This window comes from Mus caroli, unplaced genomic scaffold (genome assembly GCF_978045245.1).
Source record: "Mus caroli unplaced genomic scaffold, Mus_caroli_1 scaffold_7, whole genome shotgun sequence".
NCBI classification, from domain to species: Eukaryota; Metazoa; Chordata; class Mammalia; order Rodentia; family Muridae; genus Mus; species Mus caroli.
This window is the reverse complement of record NW_028227262.1, coordinates 127,759,854-127,777,163: the sequence shown is the minus strand read 5'-3', so window position 1 is coordinate 127,777,163 and position 17,310 is coordinate 127,759,854. Positions and strand designations below refer to the sequence as shown.

The 17,310-nt window shown below is 38.1% G+C and overlaps 1 protein-coding gene across 1 annotated transcript in view; it reads right to left on the bottom strand.

The window, feature by feature from the left end:
- Positions 1 to 16,774, bottom strand: part of Tspan12 (tetraspanin 12) — a 104,119-nt gene extending 87,345 nt beyond the window's left edge. The window contains exon 1 of the mRNA XM_021165686.3: positions 16,672 to 16,774. The gene's annotated coding sequence lies outside the window, so the exon portion shown is untranslated. The remainder of the gene's footprint in view (positions 1 to 16,671) is intronic.
- Positions 16,775 to 17,310: the final 536 nt, after the last annotated feature.

Genomic DNA, 17,310 nt, shown 5'->3' with positions numbered 1-17,310 from the left:
TATGCTTTCGTTATTTAAAAATAAAAACAGCAAGAATTTTTGGTTTAAGAGAACTTCAGAAATGACCGGTTTGTTATATGGGTCCAACATACATGGTTTTTCTGGGTGATCAAAGATTTTTAACTTTAAACTTGCTTTTCTTTTGATTCGATGTTGTCTTTTCAAGTTTTAAAATATACAGTTAGTTGTACAAGGTACCCACATTCATACTTAGTCCCTATAGTTCCTTTGGGACTTGGAGAATTCATCAGGAGTTCAATTTCGCTTTATGAATCTGTGTCCACCGATAGCTACTCATTTGTCCTTCTAATCCAGAGTCAAGCCTGTAAATCATGATTTCTCTAACTTATCTTCATTTATTTACAGTGAAAAATGACAGTATTATTGGATTCTTTAAACTTGAAAATCATCACAAAATTATTAGTGAATAAGTGACTTGCAGTAACTTGGCCAAAGTGCTCCTGTGGTTTTCAATTCAGTAAAATGAACCCATTTCAAATCTCTGGCTCACTCTTCGGTGTCATATCCCCCACTTGGCACCCTGGATTACCCACATGATTATTGCAAAGGCAACACTTACCATGCCCTGATGAATGCAACAATTATAACACAAAGGAAGTCATTAATGCATCGGAACAGAAAGACTATGGTCTGTGAGCTTGTAATTAGGCTTCTGCTGCAATTATCCTCCATCTCAGAAATTTTCTTAATGTAAAAATGATAAAAACAAATCATAAGCATTCACTTAGTTTAATTAATGAGCAGCACTAAGCCACATTTAGTTGAATCTGTACCCTTTTATGTGTTCTTCTAGGGACCTTAATTGTACAAAACCTGAATATGTTCACATATTAAATGTTTTACAATCCCTGCATCCCAAAGCCTTTCCCAGGCACCTTTATCTCCTCACCTTAGTAACTTGCCCAAATTTCCATCGTGGATGCAAGATATAGGTACTGAAGCATTAGACAAGGAAAGAAAGGGTTTGGGTAGCATCAGGTGTGTGGAGGTAGAAAAGACAGGCATGGTGAGGCAGAGAAGGGAGAAAGAAGACAACAGGGGGTAGAAGAAGGTCGCTGATAGGAAGAGAAATGGAGAGCCAAGGTCACCAGAATAAAGCAGGGCAAAGACCGTGTGGATGCCATGGTTGCAAGATGTGGAAACAGGGACACAGAGACCTTGCAGTTTCATGTTGCTCAGCAGGGGATCTAAATCATTTCTTTTACTTTCTTCCTTGGAGGTTGGTTGTTTTTTTGTTTGGGGTGTGTGTGTGTGTGTGTGTTGTATACTATAAAAATGGTTGTGATCTACATGAAGATACTAGCAATCAAACCCACGTCCTTTCCTCCGTAAGAGCAGTCAGCTCTCAGCTGGCTCTTAACTGCTGAACCGTGTCTCCAGCCCCATTTTGCATATCCTTCTCCTTCTGGGGAAAAGTGTAGACAGAACTGAATCTGACCTATTATTTTTAAGAGATAAAGTTCTCCAGTTACCTAATCGTTTATTTTCCTTCCTCTGTGACTAAGGGAGCTCTAAGCCACCCCTCAGACTAGGCTGTTTGTCAGGACCACATTCCTAACTGCCTCCTGAAAACAAATGTGGCACTTGATCACCACTGTCATTAGTAGGGAGAAGAAAAGTTAACGTTGATACCGGAAAAGCTATTTAATGTATGTGCCCTGTTTTGCATGGTCAGGGCATGTACTTTGAGCATGCTTACTAGAACTACAAATGAGACCAATTCCAGCGCCAATGCAGAGGTCTTGAATCCTCTCAACTTGCTTACATCAATGGCAAAATACAACCTCCTTTATAACCTATGGCTAGAAAAGATTCTGTTCCCCTAAAAAGCCTGCTTAGAAAAGCTGTGCCAAATGAGTTTCTCCCAAATCTTCATGGCCCTTAGACATTTCAAATACATATACATATATATATATATATATATTTAAAATTGTGTCTCAATACATAAATGGAACGTTTTCTTATACTTATAAAATCACCTCATCATCATTTAGTTTTGATTCTATATCTGAGGTGTAAAGAGAGTTTCAAAGTAAGCACTTCTGAAGTATGCTCTACTATCAGGATGGATGTTAGTAAAATAATAATGACCGTGATGAGTGGAGATGAGTAATGATAATTCCACTGCTATTAAAAGAATACATGCTACATGTCATTGATTGAAGCTTTCCAGAAAGGACAAACATTTGAGGATTGCTGTCTAATTTTTCCAGAGACCATCTTCTTCTAGCCAGCATTGATGTGACCAAAACACCCATGGAAGGAGTTACAGAGACAAAGTTTGGAGCTGAGACAAAAGGAAGGACCATTTAGAGACTGCCATATCCAGGGATCCATCCCATAATCAGCCTCCAAACACTGACACCATTGCATACACTAGCAAGATTTTCCTGAAAGGACCCTGATATAGTTGTCTCTTGTGAGACTATGCCGGGGCCTAGCAAACACAGAAGTGGATGCTCACAGTCAGCTATTGGATGGATCATAGGGCCCCCAATGGAGGAGCTAGAGAAAGTACCCAAGGAGCTAAAGGGATCTGCAACCCTATAGGTGGAACAACATTATAAACTAACCAGTATCCCGGAGCTCGTGTCTCTAGCTGCATATGTATCAGAAGATAGCCTAGTCGGCCATCAGTGGAAAGAGAGGCCCATTGGTCGTGCAAACTTTATATGCCTCAGTACAGGGGAACGCCAGGGCCAAGAAGTGGGAGTGGGTGGGTAGGGGAGGGGGGGAGAGGGTATAGGGGACTTTTGGGATAGCATTGGAAATGTAAATGAGGAAAATACCTAATAAAAAAATTATAAAAAAAAATGTATTCCAAACATGGCCCCTGCTCTGAGCTCCTCCCCCACCTAATCATTCCACAAGGCTTTGGAACACCCACCCTAATTCACTAGAGTCTGGACCATAAATTAAATATTTTTAGTACTGTCCCTTGCTGAAACATATATTATAAATTTCAGAAACCACAAAGGTGGAACAATAATATTATAACCATGGGGCTTTCTCTTTTAGGCTGCAAGGTTGCATATACCCTTCTGTTCTTCACCAAGGCCACCTCGCGTCAGGGTTCTACAGGCAGGCATCATTAAAGCAGATTTAGAGATGAAACTGAACCTATATTCCCACTGTTGACTTCTACTCCCTTGATGTCGTTCTGGGGAATGCTGAAAAATCATGACATTTTGCCTCTCTTCTTACTCTGATCCCTCAGTAAACAAATACCTATTTGTGAAGCTAACATGGGGTTCTCCTGCACAACCTCAGAAACTTTCTGAGTATCTCATTTAGTGTCTCGAGACAACTTTCAACTTTCAACTTTGAAGGCACTGGAAGTAGCAGACTTCAACCTTTCTCAGCAATAGTTAACTTTCATAGCTTGAAAATGGAACCTCCTGTTTTCAAACTGAGTTCTCTAGATCCCTGTTAAGAACAATCTTTCTCTATAGAGAAAGTCTCAGTTCACGTCCATGGTGCCCAGATATGGCTGTCCTCCAAGGGGTCGGTCAGTAAAGCCTTCAGAGACATCTGGGGTGCGGGGACTCAGGGGTTCCAGCACATGCTCACAGTGGGACAGCCATAAGAAGGTGCTTTTCCCAGTCTTCTTTTTTTTATACTCAGTGTCTTCATTTTTGTCATCTTTAATTAGTCTAACCTTGTCAAAAACACATCCAAATAATTGTATGAATTTGTTTGTGGTTGTTTGTTTGGTTTTTGGGTTTTTTTTTTTACATACAAAACCAAAAACAGAGGAGCTGGGTGAAATCATATCGTTGCTACATTCTGTGTTGGAGGAGGAAACAGGGTTCTTTTCCCATGTAAATTCTCCTTATTTTAAATGCATTACCTGTTGATTCCCATCCTCTGCAAGGAAAAGGCTCTGGTGAGAGGTGATAGAACAGAGAGGTGTCACCTGAGACTTTTCCTCTCCCTATCCTCTGCACTAAAGAAAATATTTGTCTTCTACTTAACCAACAGGCCTTTTCTTTAAAACTTGCTGAACTCGTTTTTTAACTAAGTAACCCCAGTACAGAGCATGGGAGGGCTGCTTTAGAAAAAAGGAAAGAAAGAAAACAGAGCCAAACAATAGTCTCTAGGCTTCAGAAAGAAGAAAAGCCTCTTAGCCTGTGAAATAATTATTTAAAAGCTATCATGAGCCTATTAAATTATTGCTTTCCAGTAAATGCCAATTAAAAAAGCAATCACTTACTATACACTGCACAGCCAGGACAGGCAAATTTCCAATGTAACCTTACTTGCTTTGATAACTGTAAAAGCATACTCAGAGGAGGCTTTGTTGTTAATGGTGCACAGAGCATTCCAAGTTCAGCAGTAACTTTTGCTCATTAGAATAACTGATATGATGTCTCCAAACTTTCTATACACTACGAACACTTCAATTCTACTTAAAAAAAAAAATGCCTTTCTGTGAACCTGTCCATAGACTCAAAGAGCATCAATAAGATGTCACACAGTGTAAGAATATTTCATATAACAAAATATTCCACTGAAGCTGAATAAATAGTCATCAGATTACCGCGCAGAGGAGTGAGCAGCTGCTTCTATTTAGGGATTCCATATATGTCTCTACTGTTCCCGTCGTACTCCACAAAATTAACCCAGGATTCATTTCAAGACCTCATTTGCCCTGCAGGGCTCTGAGAGTGGAGAACAGCTGCCTGGCAAAGCGTCCTGTCTCTTCCAGTTGTTTGTCTTTGGGTCCACAGTCCACACACCCCATTATACAATCTTAATTAGTTCTTCAGTTTTCGATTTTGGGTATTCCCTGGCCTACAACTCTTAAATTCTTGTATCCAAACTTTTACAGGACATCTTAAGTTCAATGCAGATAATTATAATTTTCATGGGTAGAATACCACATTGCTTCTAAGTAAGTAATGAATAGCATCACCGTCTATTCAAAATATTTTTACTGGAAATTTAGTTTCAATCTCAGTTCCTCTTCTCCCTATCTGTGCTCACTTGAGTGGGAAGTTCTATCAATCTTACCACAGAAAAGGTATCTAGTTGTTGTTGCCCATCCTCTGTGTCTACTGCCATCAACTGCAAGTGCCTTCAGTGCCCCCAGTCGACTATTTCCACAGCCTGTGCCATACAGGTAATTCACACACCTAAACACTGAGCTATGTTTCTCTCGTGATCACAGTGAAATGGCAACTCTTCAGAGTGGTTACTTAAACTTTCAAAATATTATTCATATCTGTGTATCTAGTGTATGTAGGTGCTCACACTCGCATACAAGATGAGTGTGTGTTTGAGTGTGTGGAGGATGCGTTCATGCACACGTGCATAGACAAGCACGGTCATATACAAGCACGTGAGTGTTTGGATGACTGCCATGGTGGCAATGCGTATGAGGACAACTTTGTAGAGTCACAGTTTTTACATGCCAACTTTACATGAATTCCGAATATGAAACTCATGTCACAAGCAAGTTCCTTTGCCTGAGGAGCTGTCCTTCAAGCCCTTCCCAACACTTTTAAGCCTTGCTTAAACTTGCCGTCAAATACAAATCTGATCCCTCCCTGTCAATCACTCTGTCTTTTTTTCAATTATATTGGACTTTTTCTTTACATCTATTGTCTCTTTCACCTACAATAGTCTGGCTTCTACCCTTCTTATTTTTGAGACTTCCTTTTATATATCCTAAACTAGGTTCCGAGGCTACACACTTTAAAATGTCAAAGCTAGAAATTTAATGAAGGTGAACTAACTAAGGTGTTGAACAATTTAACTCACTCTCTGTAAATAATCCGATAATGGATCTGGATATTTTACTTTCTAGTTATATTTGCTAAATTATGCTGTTGCTCATTATCTACAGGAATAGTGGTCATAGGAATACTTTTCATGTTCCCCAAAATAAGCAGATAAGAAAATACAATTAAGCTTGTGACTATACTTATTGTAGGAAATACAAGAATCGTGATTTGGGGGAAGAAGCAGAAGAAATTCAGTGATTTCATAGTTAACACAATTTCTGCATGTTTTTTTGCATCCCCTGCTAAGGGCATAGATTTGTCCTGACGAGAAAACCATAATAAAATTTAAATAAGTCAAAGTGTATCTAAAAGTTGCAAAAAAATATGCTAAATTGAAACATTTGATCCTCTTATATTAACTTGTAGCTAATATTATTGCTTTCGATTTTTTATTAATGTATTTTTATTAGTTTCATAGATTATGTCATAGGAACTAGCAAAAGGTTTTGTCCATCTTGACTAGGACAATAAATTTAAATAAATACAATAATAATAAATAAATAATAAAATAAATACCAGAGGAGTTTACTTCCTCTTGTATCTTCTCCAAGAAAAATGACCAAATCTTTATCTATTAGACCATAGCCACCTATAACAATAGTTATAGCTAACTTGCATTTTCATATATTCTTCAAATTAATCACACAGAATAGCACACTTCCTTGTGAATAGCAATTTTCTCAGATGCATTTGATTTTTTTCCCATAAAGGTGAATATTCCCTAGCTCAATGTATAATTCTTACTTGAAATTGCTACAAGCTTTCTGCTGGTAACTCATTAGCATTTTCAACACAGTATACTGAAAACAAAACTTTTCATAGACCCAGGATAGTTAAATGTCCTTCACCAAAGCTCCCATAACACATAACATCAACCGCTCTGACAGGTAAATCATGCTTTATAACGATTTTTCATCTATATTCCTTATTCGACAGTTATATAATCTCCATTGCTCATTTTCTCAATAGATTAGTATTATCCCAGAAGCATTCTCAAAACATAGTGTTTTAAGCTAAAACAATTAACTTCTCTAAAATAATAATAAAAAAGTTTTATCCAACCCAAACTCATACCATCATAAAATATTTAATTGACACTAGAAAAAATGTAGTCAACTAACATATATTTTATAATTAAAACCTTTACTTTCATTTGAGCTAGTTTGGGAAAAGTTCCATGAAGCAGTTTAACAAGAGATAATTTGACTTTGGCACACCTGTCTGAAGGTATCAGCAAAGTAGATTTGGCATGATGGTTGAGGATTTTATTTCAGCTCTCTTTACCTGGTGGAACTGGTATCAGTTTTCTTCTGGTATTCTTTAGATCCCATCTCTATTATTTCGTATAAAAGGTGTCTTTATATACACAAACAATTCAGAGAAAACTAGTGAACTTCCATGGTCTGCCAGAGCAGGGGGTATTGATTTTCCTTTTATAGTCCAGAGTCATCTTGTCAATGTCTTTGATAACCACACCTTTTCAAATCTAGACAATACTGTTTGCTATGTGAATGTAGTCTGGAGTCATGCCTTGACACAGAATGCCACATCGGAATTACACCGATCACAACATTATGTGAAAGGTAGGCTTTTTTTTGGGGGGGGGGGGTCAGGTTCCATAAACAATTCAAACTCTGATTGTTCAGCTCAAATGATTATGAGGCCGGAAGGGATGTAGACAGGCATTCAACGGTCCTGTGCCCAAAATACCTGGGAATATGGTTGATGAAGGGAAGAAGTCCTAAAGAACTAAGTAAACATCTCCAAAAGTCTATGTGGGTAATTGTTGGGCTCACAGACTTCCCTCGTTGTAATAAGTGTGGGATCTCTGGGTGTTCATGTAAGGCTTCCACCCCATGAAGTCTGAAGGCAGAGCTCTGGCAGGGGATCATTCACACTATGCAGATCATCACCTATCTTTGTACAAAAGTCTTTGGAGCCTCTGTTTGGCAGTCAGCCACAATTCACAGCTGCAGAATACTGACAAGGTAACTGATTCTGTACACAGAGAGAGAGAGACAGAGAGACAGAGAGGCAGGGGAGAGGGAGAGGGGTCGAGGGATGGAGAGGGAGGGAGGGAGGCAGAGACAGACAGACAGACAGACAGCTCTGCAATAAATTAACCTCATTTTGCATGCAACCATGAGAATCATATCTGAACTGGGAATGTGACTTAGTGGTAACACACCTTTCTAGTGTGTGAAATGCTCTGGGTACACTAAAAACACAAACAAAGTGCTATCTGTTATCCACTAAGTCAGCTATGAAACAATAATGTGTTATCATCAGATTAGAAAGGTAGGACTTTAAAGCTCTCTATCCTGTTCAAGTTCTGAAAATGAGCATGAGGTTCACCTGAAATTCACAAGGTCAGCTTCTTTATATCTAGTCATCTATCCATCCACCACACTGAGACCCAGAGAACTGGCAAAAGCTCCCTTGAGGGAAGATGTCTTGAAAAGTCACTAAGAGGTATGATGGTTTGTACATGCTTGGCCCAGGGAGTAGCACTGTTGGGAGGTGTGGCCTTGTTGGAGTAGGAGCAGCCATGTGGATGTGGGCTCTAATATTCTTATCCTAGCTGCCTGGAAGCAGGTATTCTGCTAGCAGCCTTCAGATGAAAATGTAGAGCTATCAGCTCAGCCTGCACCATGCCTGCCTGGATGCTGTCATGCTCCTGCCTTGATACTGGACTGAATTCCTGAATCTGTAAGCCAGTCCTAACTAAATGTTGTTTTTTTATGAGTTGCCTTAGTCATGGTATCTGTTCACAGCAGTAAAACCCTAACTCAGACAAGAGGTTAGGTCACTTATATTATTAAAGGTACAAGCCTGTCATCATTATTACCAAAGCTGACTTTTGGGAAACTTTTGAAACCAGTAAATACCACTCAAAGGATATGTGGGTTTTAAAATTCTATTTACTTGTGTGAGTGCACATGTGCGTGTATGCATGCATGTGTGTGTGTGTGCCTATATCAGCTAATGTGCACCACACGAAGGCATGGGAGTAGTAAGAATTGTTGGCTTCTGTAAAAACACAGTTGTGCTATGTGAATGTGTTTTTCTTTTAATCCCAGGTGTGGGACCACCCAAAGCTGCTAACTATGATTGCCTCGTGCCCTAGGAAGGACATGGTTTTTATCAGTTACAGACAGTTTATGTTTTGAATTTTGGAGACTCTTGAGAGGGTATAAATGCGAGAGCCAGGAGAGAGCCTGTGGAGGCTGCTGCCTCTGCTGCTGCCTCCACTGCTGCTGGTCCCTGCTGTTGTTGCTGGTCCCTGCTGTTGCTGCTGGTACCTGCAGATGTCTTTGCTTTTGCTGGATTGCTAGTTTGCTGTTTTGCTGGATTGCTGGTTGGAGATATCCTGACTTCAGAGACTGGACTTACCCCAAGGAACTCAAGGCCCCTAATCAGTGGGAAGTCGTCTAAAGAGGTCTATGAGCCCCTTTCCTTCTAACCTTCTTTCTCTCCTACCTAGTGTTGGTGGGAGGGGTGGTGGAAGGTATCAGAATGGAATGAGGGTTGGAAAGGTGGTAGATAATAGAACCCAGTAAAGTAATGCAAAAAAAAGGTAATCCTCCATGTGGGTGCCTATGGAGACCAGAAGGCAGCACTGGATCCCCTGGGATGGTTGCTACAGACCTTTGTGAGCTGCTCTCTGAGCTCTGGAAACTGAGCATGAGTCTTCTTAAAAGTCAGGGAGTGTTTTTAAAGCACACACCCTGAGAATATATGTTTAATCTCAATAATATGCTGTGTTTAAAAATATGTAGTTCTCAAAGGAATAATGTATTTTTAATAAAGCACTAAGACAATTGTAGAAATTCCACAGGGGAAAGAAATAATGCTAATAATGTGGTGAGACTGTAGTGTGTTAGAGGTCAGTTATCTGTTTCCCAAGATTCATCCTGAGATGGCGATATTTTAGTGAATTCCCATGATGTAATGTACACAGGAGCCTCATTTTTTTGTTTCTTTGTTTTTTATTTTTACTGTAGATACTTGATTTGCTTGAGTGGTAAATGGATACTTATATGAGAGCTTGGTTTTCTCAACATGACTCTGTAGAAAAAGTCATTAGTAGATTATATTGGCTTTTAAAATATTCAGTTTGTTAAAGATATAAATAAAAGCATTAGTTCCTTACAATTTAAGTTCATTTTATAATCATTATAATTCCATTCATAGAAATGGAAAATTTAGTCACTTTTAAAATGCCTTTAATTATTATCAGGAACCAGTTATAAACCCCAACAATTAAATTCTTTTTTACATTTTAAACTGTATTAATATATTTTATATACTCGTGTTTTCTATATGTACATAAGTTATCTAATAAACTTTCTTAAATATTGAACAATATGTATGAAGAAAACTTTTAGGCTGGTTTTAAGTGCCTTCAAATGTTCAGATTCCATACATACCCTTAATTATATTCAATGCAGCTGCACAATTCCAAATTGGTTCTCAATTAGGAATTTTTAAATAATACAAGATCAGGATTCCAATGGATTAAAATATTTTATGCAACCCAAACATTTCTTATAGCAGTTAATGTAAATTTTACATTGTGTTTTGATTCCCTTGAACCTTCCTAAAATTAAATCTAGGTCTTCCTAGACATGAAAAAAAAATGTATTCCCAAGCTCACTGTGACGCCTAACACTAGGGAGGAGAGTGCACATAGATCAGGAGTGTGAGAAAAGTCTACTAGTGATTTCCAGCCTTCCTTTTAATTCAGTTTCTCATGTTGTGGTGACCGTCCCCCCCCCACACCCCGCCATGCTAAAATCATTGTGTTACTACTTTATAACTGTAGTTTGATACTGTTATGAATTGTAAGGTAAATATTTGATATGCAGGGTAGCTGATAGATGGCCCCCAAAGGGGTCATGATCCACAGGTTCAAAACCACTGGTCTAGACTGAATAGCAAGACACTGTTATAAAAGCCTACCAACAGCAACCTTTTCCTTGAAGAAACTCACAACGTTTCATGAAGTTTTCCATATGTTTGTATGTGTGTGCTGAATGCATGACTGTGCACAAGTGCATGTGAGTACATGTGTACAGAGGCCAAAGGGAAATGTTGGGTGTATTCCTCTGTCTCACTCTGCTTTGTTTTGTAGACAGATTCCCTCATTGAACCTGGACTTGCTTGACTGGCTAGGCTAGTTGGCCAGTGGGCTCCAAGGGGCACCCTCTCCTCATTCCTTCATGGCTGGGTTTACAGATGACACCAGCTCTGACATGGCTACTGGGGACCCAAACTCAAGTCCAGCTCTTTACCCACCAAGCCATCTCCCCCCCCACCACCACAATTTTAGAGCTTCTCAAAAATTGGAGACTAGACCTAGGACAAGACTGTATCTTGTCTATGATACAAAATCATTGGTGAGCCCCATAGATTGATTACCATACACTAGAATAAGAACTTCAAAAGTAGGAAGGGAGTAAATTCGTGTATCTCATGTACATTAGAAGTGAATCATATCATTATCCAATTTCAAGTCCGTTTAAAGCCTATTAACTTTCAACCAGCTAACCATATTTCTGATTTTGACTTGATTTTTTTTCCAGTTCTCGAGGTAAGTAAATATAATTTACACCTCAGAGTGAATATATTTGAGTGTAAAGAAACCATGCATTTTCTCACACTGACCAAATCATACAACTCTGCCTGATATTAAAAGCGTATCAGATTGAATCCTGACATCTCTTGCAACTTTGCCTATTAGGCTTAAAAATCTCAAGGTCATCGGTAAACCGACCTTTCTCTTGTGGACGGAAATATATTAACCAGGCTCCTAAAAGTGAAGTATCAAATCAAATGCCCATTTACAGAATGAGGAATTTAAGTGCCACGGAATCCAGACACTTAAAATCGATGCACATTTTTTTCTTAGAAACAAGCCTTGTAATGACTCAAGTTACCATTCAAGGGTACTATTCACAGGATCAGAAGAAGAAAAGTTAGAGGCACACTTGGACAATTAATGACACCAGTCTGAGATAATAAAATAAGTGATACTATTTCCTTTTCTAACCGTTCAGTATAGCATAAAAAGCAAATACGGACTCAAACAGATAAAGCTCACAACGCCAGCTTTATTGTTTATGTGGAATGGATAAAAGGCAAACCTTTAGCTATGAGACACAGTGAACTTGATAATGCTTTTCCAATGCACTAAGCTATCTCACCTGTTACTAGTACAACATTCAATCTCAGCTACTACCTCCAAAGGTAGGCCCCTAAACACAAGGCAGTAGATAAGATCAAAATATGTACATCGTATGGGAAGAATGGCTTGAAATATGGGGAAGAAAGGGATAAGAGATAGAAGAAGGAAGGAAGGAAGGAAGGAAGGAAGGAAGGAGGGAGGGAGGGAGGGAGGGAGGGAGGGAGGGAGGGAGGGAGGGAGGGAGGGAGGAGAGAGGGAGAAGAGGAAAGGAAGTAGAAAGAGGAAGAAAAGCAAGAAGGAGAAACAAAGGGTATGAGATCTGCTCAGAGACCAGGTAGGAGCTGAGCACTGCTTCTGCAACAAGAAGTCAGGAACTCTGGTTCTCATCCTTCCATGTTTCTACAATGAGTGAGTTTGTCTACAATAAGTTTTTGCTTGTCTCTCTTTTTTGATACAATGTCCATCCCTAAAACTCCTTCAATTCCAAATCAGGAATGGGGATTCTCTTCTAGTGTCCACGCAAACTCACCATAGAAGCACAAAGAGGTTTACTGTAGAGAATAATCAGAAGAGAGGGAAGATATGGTCTACTGATCAGCCAGGACTTCATTATCCAAATGCTCTAACAGTTGTCTATTTACCATACCTCTGTCCTACCTCCTTCCGAGTTGTTGAATCATTATTGCTAGACCATGTACATACTGTGATGAGGTACTGGACATGAGACATGAAATTACATATTCATTGCTAAGATTGTTTCATTTAAAGTTTGACTTTAACATGCTCTCTTCATTGCATTTCTTTACTTGTCAGCAGCAATTGCAGATGTCACATGATTGGACTGTTTTTGAAACATCTATTTTAATATCATCTATGGGTTTCCTTAATCAACCCACTGTGAAACCAGCACTTCTTGGATTAAGACAAACAGCTACAGACAACTGAGGGAATCTGGGAGTGGGAGAGGTGGTCATCCCCAGGGAACACACATTAATTGGTTGCCCAATGCCAAACAGTCAGTCCTGAAAACATACATACAGATAACATTATATAGAGTGAGCTAGTTGTATTTGGGAATATATAGATGCATGCATCTAATAATAATCATTGAATAAAGAGGCCATGGATTGAAAGGAGACTAGGGAAGGGCATATGGGAGAGTTTGAAGGAAATAAAGAGAAGGGGAGAAATATTATAATTAAAATATAATCTCAAAAAGAAAACAAGCAGACTAAATAGATTAATGGACAATAAAGAAAAGATGGATCTCTATTTTAATTTACATTCAGTCCCAATTTCTTCTTGGTGTCGACCCCATTATGAGATCCCAGCATCATAATGGGCATGTATGACATGCATCTCCAAAATGAAGTCCTACTGAATATTATTTCTAAGGATTAGAATATGTTACATATCACAGAGTCTCATTATTGAATAGGTTTAGGAAAGCTATACCAAGAGAGACTTACACATTTTTCAAAACTTAATATCACTTTAAACAAATCACTATCAAATACTGTGTTTCATTTACTCCAACTTCTTATTGATCTACTGACTTGTTTGATTCTTTGAAAAAGAGAAAGGATTTTATGTACCTGAGGCTGGCCATGAACTTGCTATGTAACTGAAAATGACCTTGACTGTCTAATCTGATGGCCTCCATTCTGTCCCCTTCCAATTGCTGAAGCTACTTGTAGAGTCTACCTTATCTGGATTATGCAATGCAAGGATCCACACCAGAGCTTCCATACCAGCCAAGAATTCCATTAACCAAGCTAAGTCTCCAGCTCACTTTCTGATAAGCCTTGCATAGAACTTGAGTTTGTGTTCTGTTAATGAACATAAAACTTGGTTAATAAAAACATGACAATCTTATGTACTGATTTGTTTGTGTCCTGGCTTGCTTAGTTTTGAATAAAAGTTCTGGAGAATAAACCTAAGGACAGATACATGGTAGGCTACTGCTCAACCATAAAACTCTTTGCCCAGGTAATTTGTTTAGATTCATTTCTTCATTCCTTCCTTCCTTCATTCATTTGTGTGTGTGTGTGTGTGTGTGTGTGTGTGTGTGTGTGTGTGTGTGTGTGTGTGTGTGAGAAGTTTGGCTGCATGTGTTATACGTATTACATAGGTGCTTGATGCCTACAAAATTCAGGAGGTGAATGGTTATGAACCACCCGTGGGTGCTGGAAACCAAACCTAGGTCCTCTGCAAAAGAAGCAAATGCTCTTAAGCACTGAAACAACTGTCTGGTTCCTGTGATGACTTCTCTAGATGGGAGGTAAGTCTTATCATCCTATGCTTACTAAAGTGCATCCCAGATTTATTTGGACAGATTCTACACTAAGTCTCTCTATAATCTGCAGGAAATTGAAAATAAAGCACCTAAAATATTCCTAGTAGTATTTCTCATTCAGAGTCATTGAGTCACTTTTTAAAAATTGGACATCATTGGCATTGATGCTGTACAAAACACCCTGTCTCTGTGCCACCAATCGCATTGAGGTTGCAGCATTTCCAAGATTCTGCAAGATGCAGAGGTTTCTTCCTAATTAGACATCTTTTCTCCCCCTTTGGTGTTAATTGCATGTCCTAATACCTACCAAAATACGACAAAAGCATGATTTTGTCCAACAATCAGAAGCCACAGTCTTTCCTCCAAATGCTTGTTGAATGATGTGCATATGAAAACATTGCGACTGCATGCTGCCCCAGTACTAACAATAGTAACAAGTTTCTGTAGGTAATAAAATATGAGTCTTTTCTCATGTCCAGACAGTATTAGAAAATAACACTGCTTGTAATTTAATCATGTTAAATATAAAAGATGTGGTTTAGAATTGATAAAATATGATGTCTAGTCGGTTTTTGCATTGCCCAACATTGTCAAGCCTATGTGAACTTATAACTCTATGCTCACTCTTCTGTTCTTACTTAAGGTAACCAAATCATATTGGAAGAATAGGTATAAAATGTAAAAATCCCGCATACCCACTTAAATTTGGATTGTGGATAAACCATGATTTATTTATTTAAATTTTTTTTTAGTATGTCCAAGGGGGACTGGCTGAAAATAAAGTATTCAATGCTTATTCAAAATTCAAGTTTAATTGGTCATCCAGGATTTGTTTCTGGCATTATAAAATATAGGTCAGAAGTACTATTATCTTCTTGAAAAGTCATTACAAGTCTAGTATTATCTTGAAATAATGATTTTGTATAAGGATAGAATATATTTCTAATTTACATAAAACCATCAAAATGTGAACTGCAGATGTTACAAGATAGTAAGATTCACAATGGTTAAAATTAATTTGGACTAGATTGTGCCTATGGTTTTCTTTCATTAATGTTCTTCTATTATCAGTATAATGAGAAAAATCAATAAAGCTATTTTCACTAAAAATGAGATATAAATTCTACATATAAAAGGTTATTAAACTAAATTGTGTAGGTAATTTTTTCAGATCTTTTTCTTAGTAAACTGGATTCTTTCACACTTATTTTCTTTAGTATATGAAAAGGGACTGGGGCTGAAACTGTAGCTCAGTGAAAGAGGACTGAATCTAGTGTATGTGAGATCTAGGTTCAGTCCTCAGACACACACACACACACACACACACACACGATATGTAATGAGCAGGTACAAATGCATTCCTGGTGCAAAGTTTATTGTTATAACAAACTACCACATGTGTATAGCTGCCCAAGACTCAAAGAGCATCTCTGTGTAGTTACCACAATTTCTGTCACATATGGCTCTTAAATATCTTACATAATTGTGGTTTTGTCTATATGCAATTTTCTTCCAATTTTTAAAGATACAGAAATATATTTTAAGCCCATTAAGATATCCTGTCAAATATAAACATTTTCTAAATTAAGTTTGAAGCAAACTGCAGAAGATACTGTTTATAATAATAAAAAGCAGTTGACAGTAGGTACTTTAAAACATTTATTTAAAAAAAAATGCACTCCAGTAAGTATTGAAAACCCAGAATTTGGAGATAACAATTTTTTTTTAAAAAAAGGAAATTGCTAACAAACATTAGTAAAGATTAAAATAAAATGTTGATTTCTCTATATCATGTCTATTTGTTCAAAAGAAAGTTTCTAGAAGCAAGTGACTGTGTCCTATCCTTCCCTGTTTGTATTTGCATTGTGTCTTTAAATGGCAAAACAGAATAAAAGCTAGATATGAGCAGGCATCTCACCTTGCAGTTATTAAAAACTAAGACAAAACTTGACATTTAGAGAAGGGATGTGCCTACATTACCCGGAGCAAGTAGTTGATCAGAGAGACAGAAAATACAATAACTGCTTTATTTTCTATTTTAAACACACCATCCTCTACCAACAGAAACACGATCCAGCTAGGAAGTAAAAAACTTAAATGTACATTATTGAGGCATTTTTATTAAATTTAAAAATATTAGTGCCCTGGCCAGCAAAGAGATTGACAACAGACACTTGATAAAATAGTATGAAAGTTAGGTGTAATTTTAAAGAAAGGAAATAGGTCCATGCAGGCGATTATGAACCATCGATCATATTTATGCCCCATGTTTTATAACTTTTTTTCTGCAGCGCCCATTGTTTATTTATATAAATTTTAAAAATCCTGAAATGAATGTCAACGGCCCTATGAAAATACTATAGAATAAGGACATTACTTACAAATCTCTTGCGCCTCTCCCAGCACTTGCCAAGCTGTGGATCACTCGGCGGCATATTTCACTTTAAGCAGCCTCATCTCCTTTCATCTCCTCTGCTATGTATAGCATGCTGAACTATCTTCCGAAGATCAAAGGGAAGCGGGCTGCACTTTATTTACAAAAGCAAATTTAATGGGTAACCAAGGTGCTTTACTAAACTGGCTGGTCCCTTTGAACTACTATCTCCACTGATCCATAGACCATGCTCTAAATGCAGACGCTCTCTTGAATCTGAAAAATGTTCTTCGCTTAATTGGTGCCTCTCTTTGAACTCCATGCCATGGTTTTGCTGGGCTGGAAGTGCACAGGGCTTCTTCAGGCCTCAGGAGTGCTAAAGAACTTTGGAATAGCAAAGCAAAGCAAACAAAACAAAACAGGACTATGAAATTGAACATGTTTATCTTAATATTAATAAAGGAAGTACATGATGCAGTCTCGGTGGCTCATTCAAAACTGGGGCACGGATCCAACTAAGCTATGAGGTACAACCAGCAAGATAGCATAGTTGTATTGTGTGTTGCAATCAATGTCAACGTGAAGCAACAAGATACAAAAAGTGAAAAAAAAAAGTGAAGCAACAAGATACAAAAAAGAAAAGAAG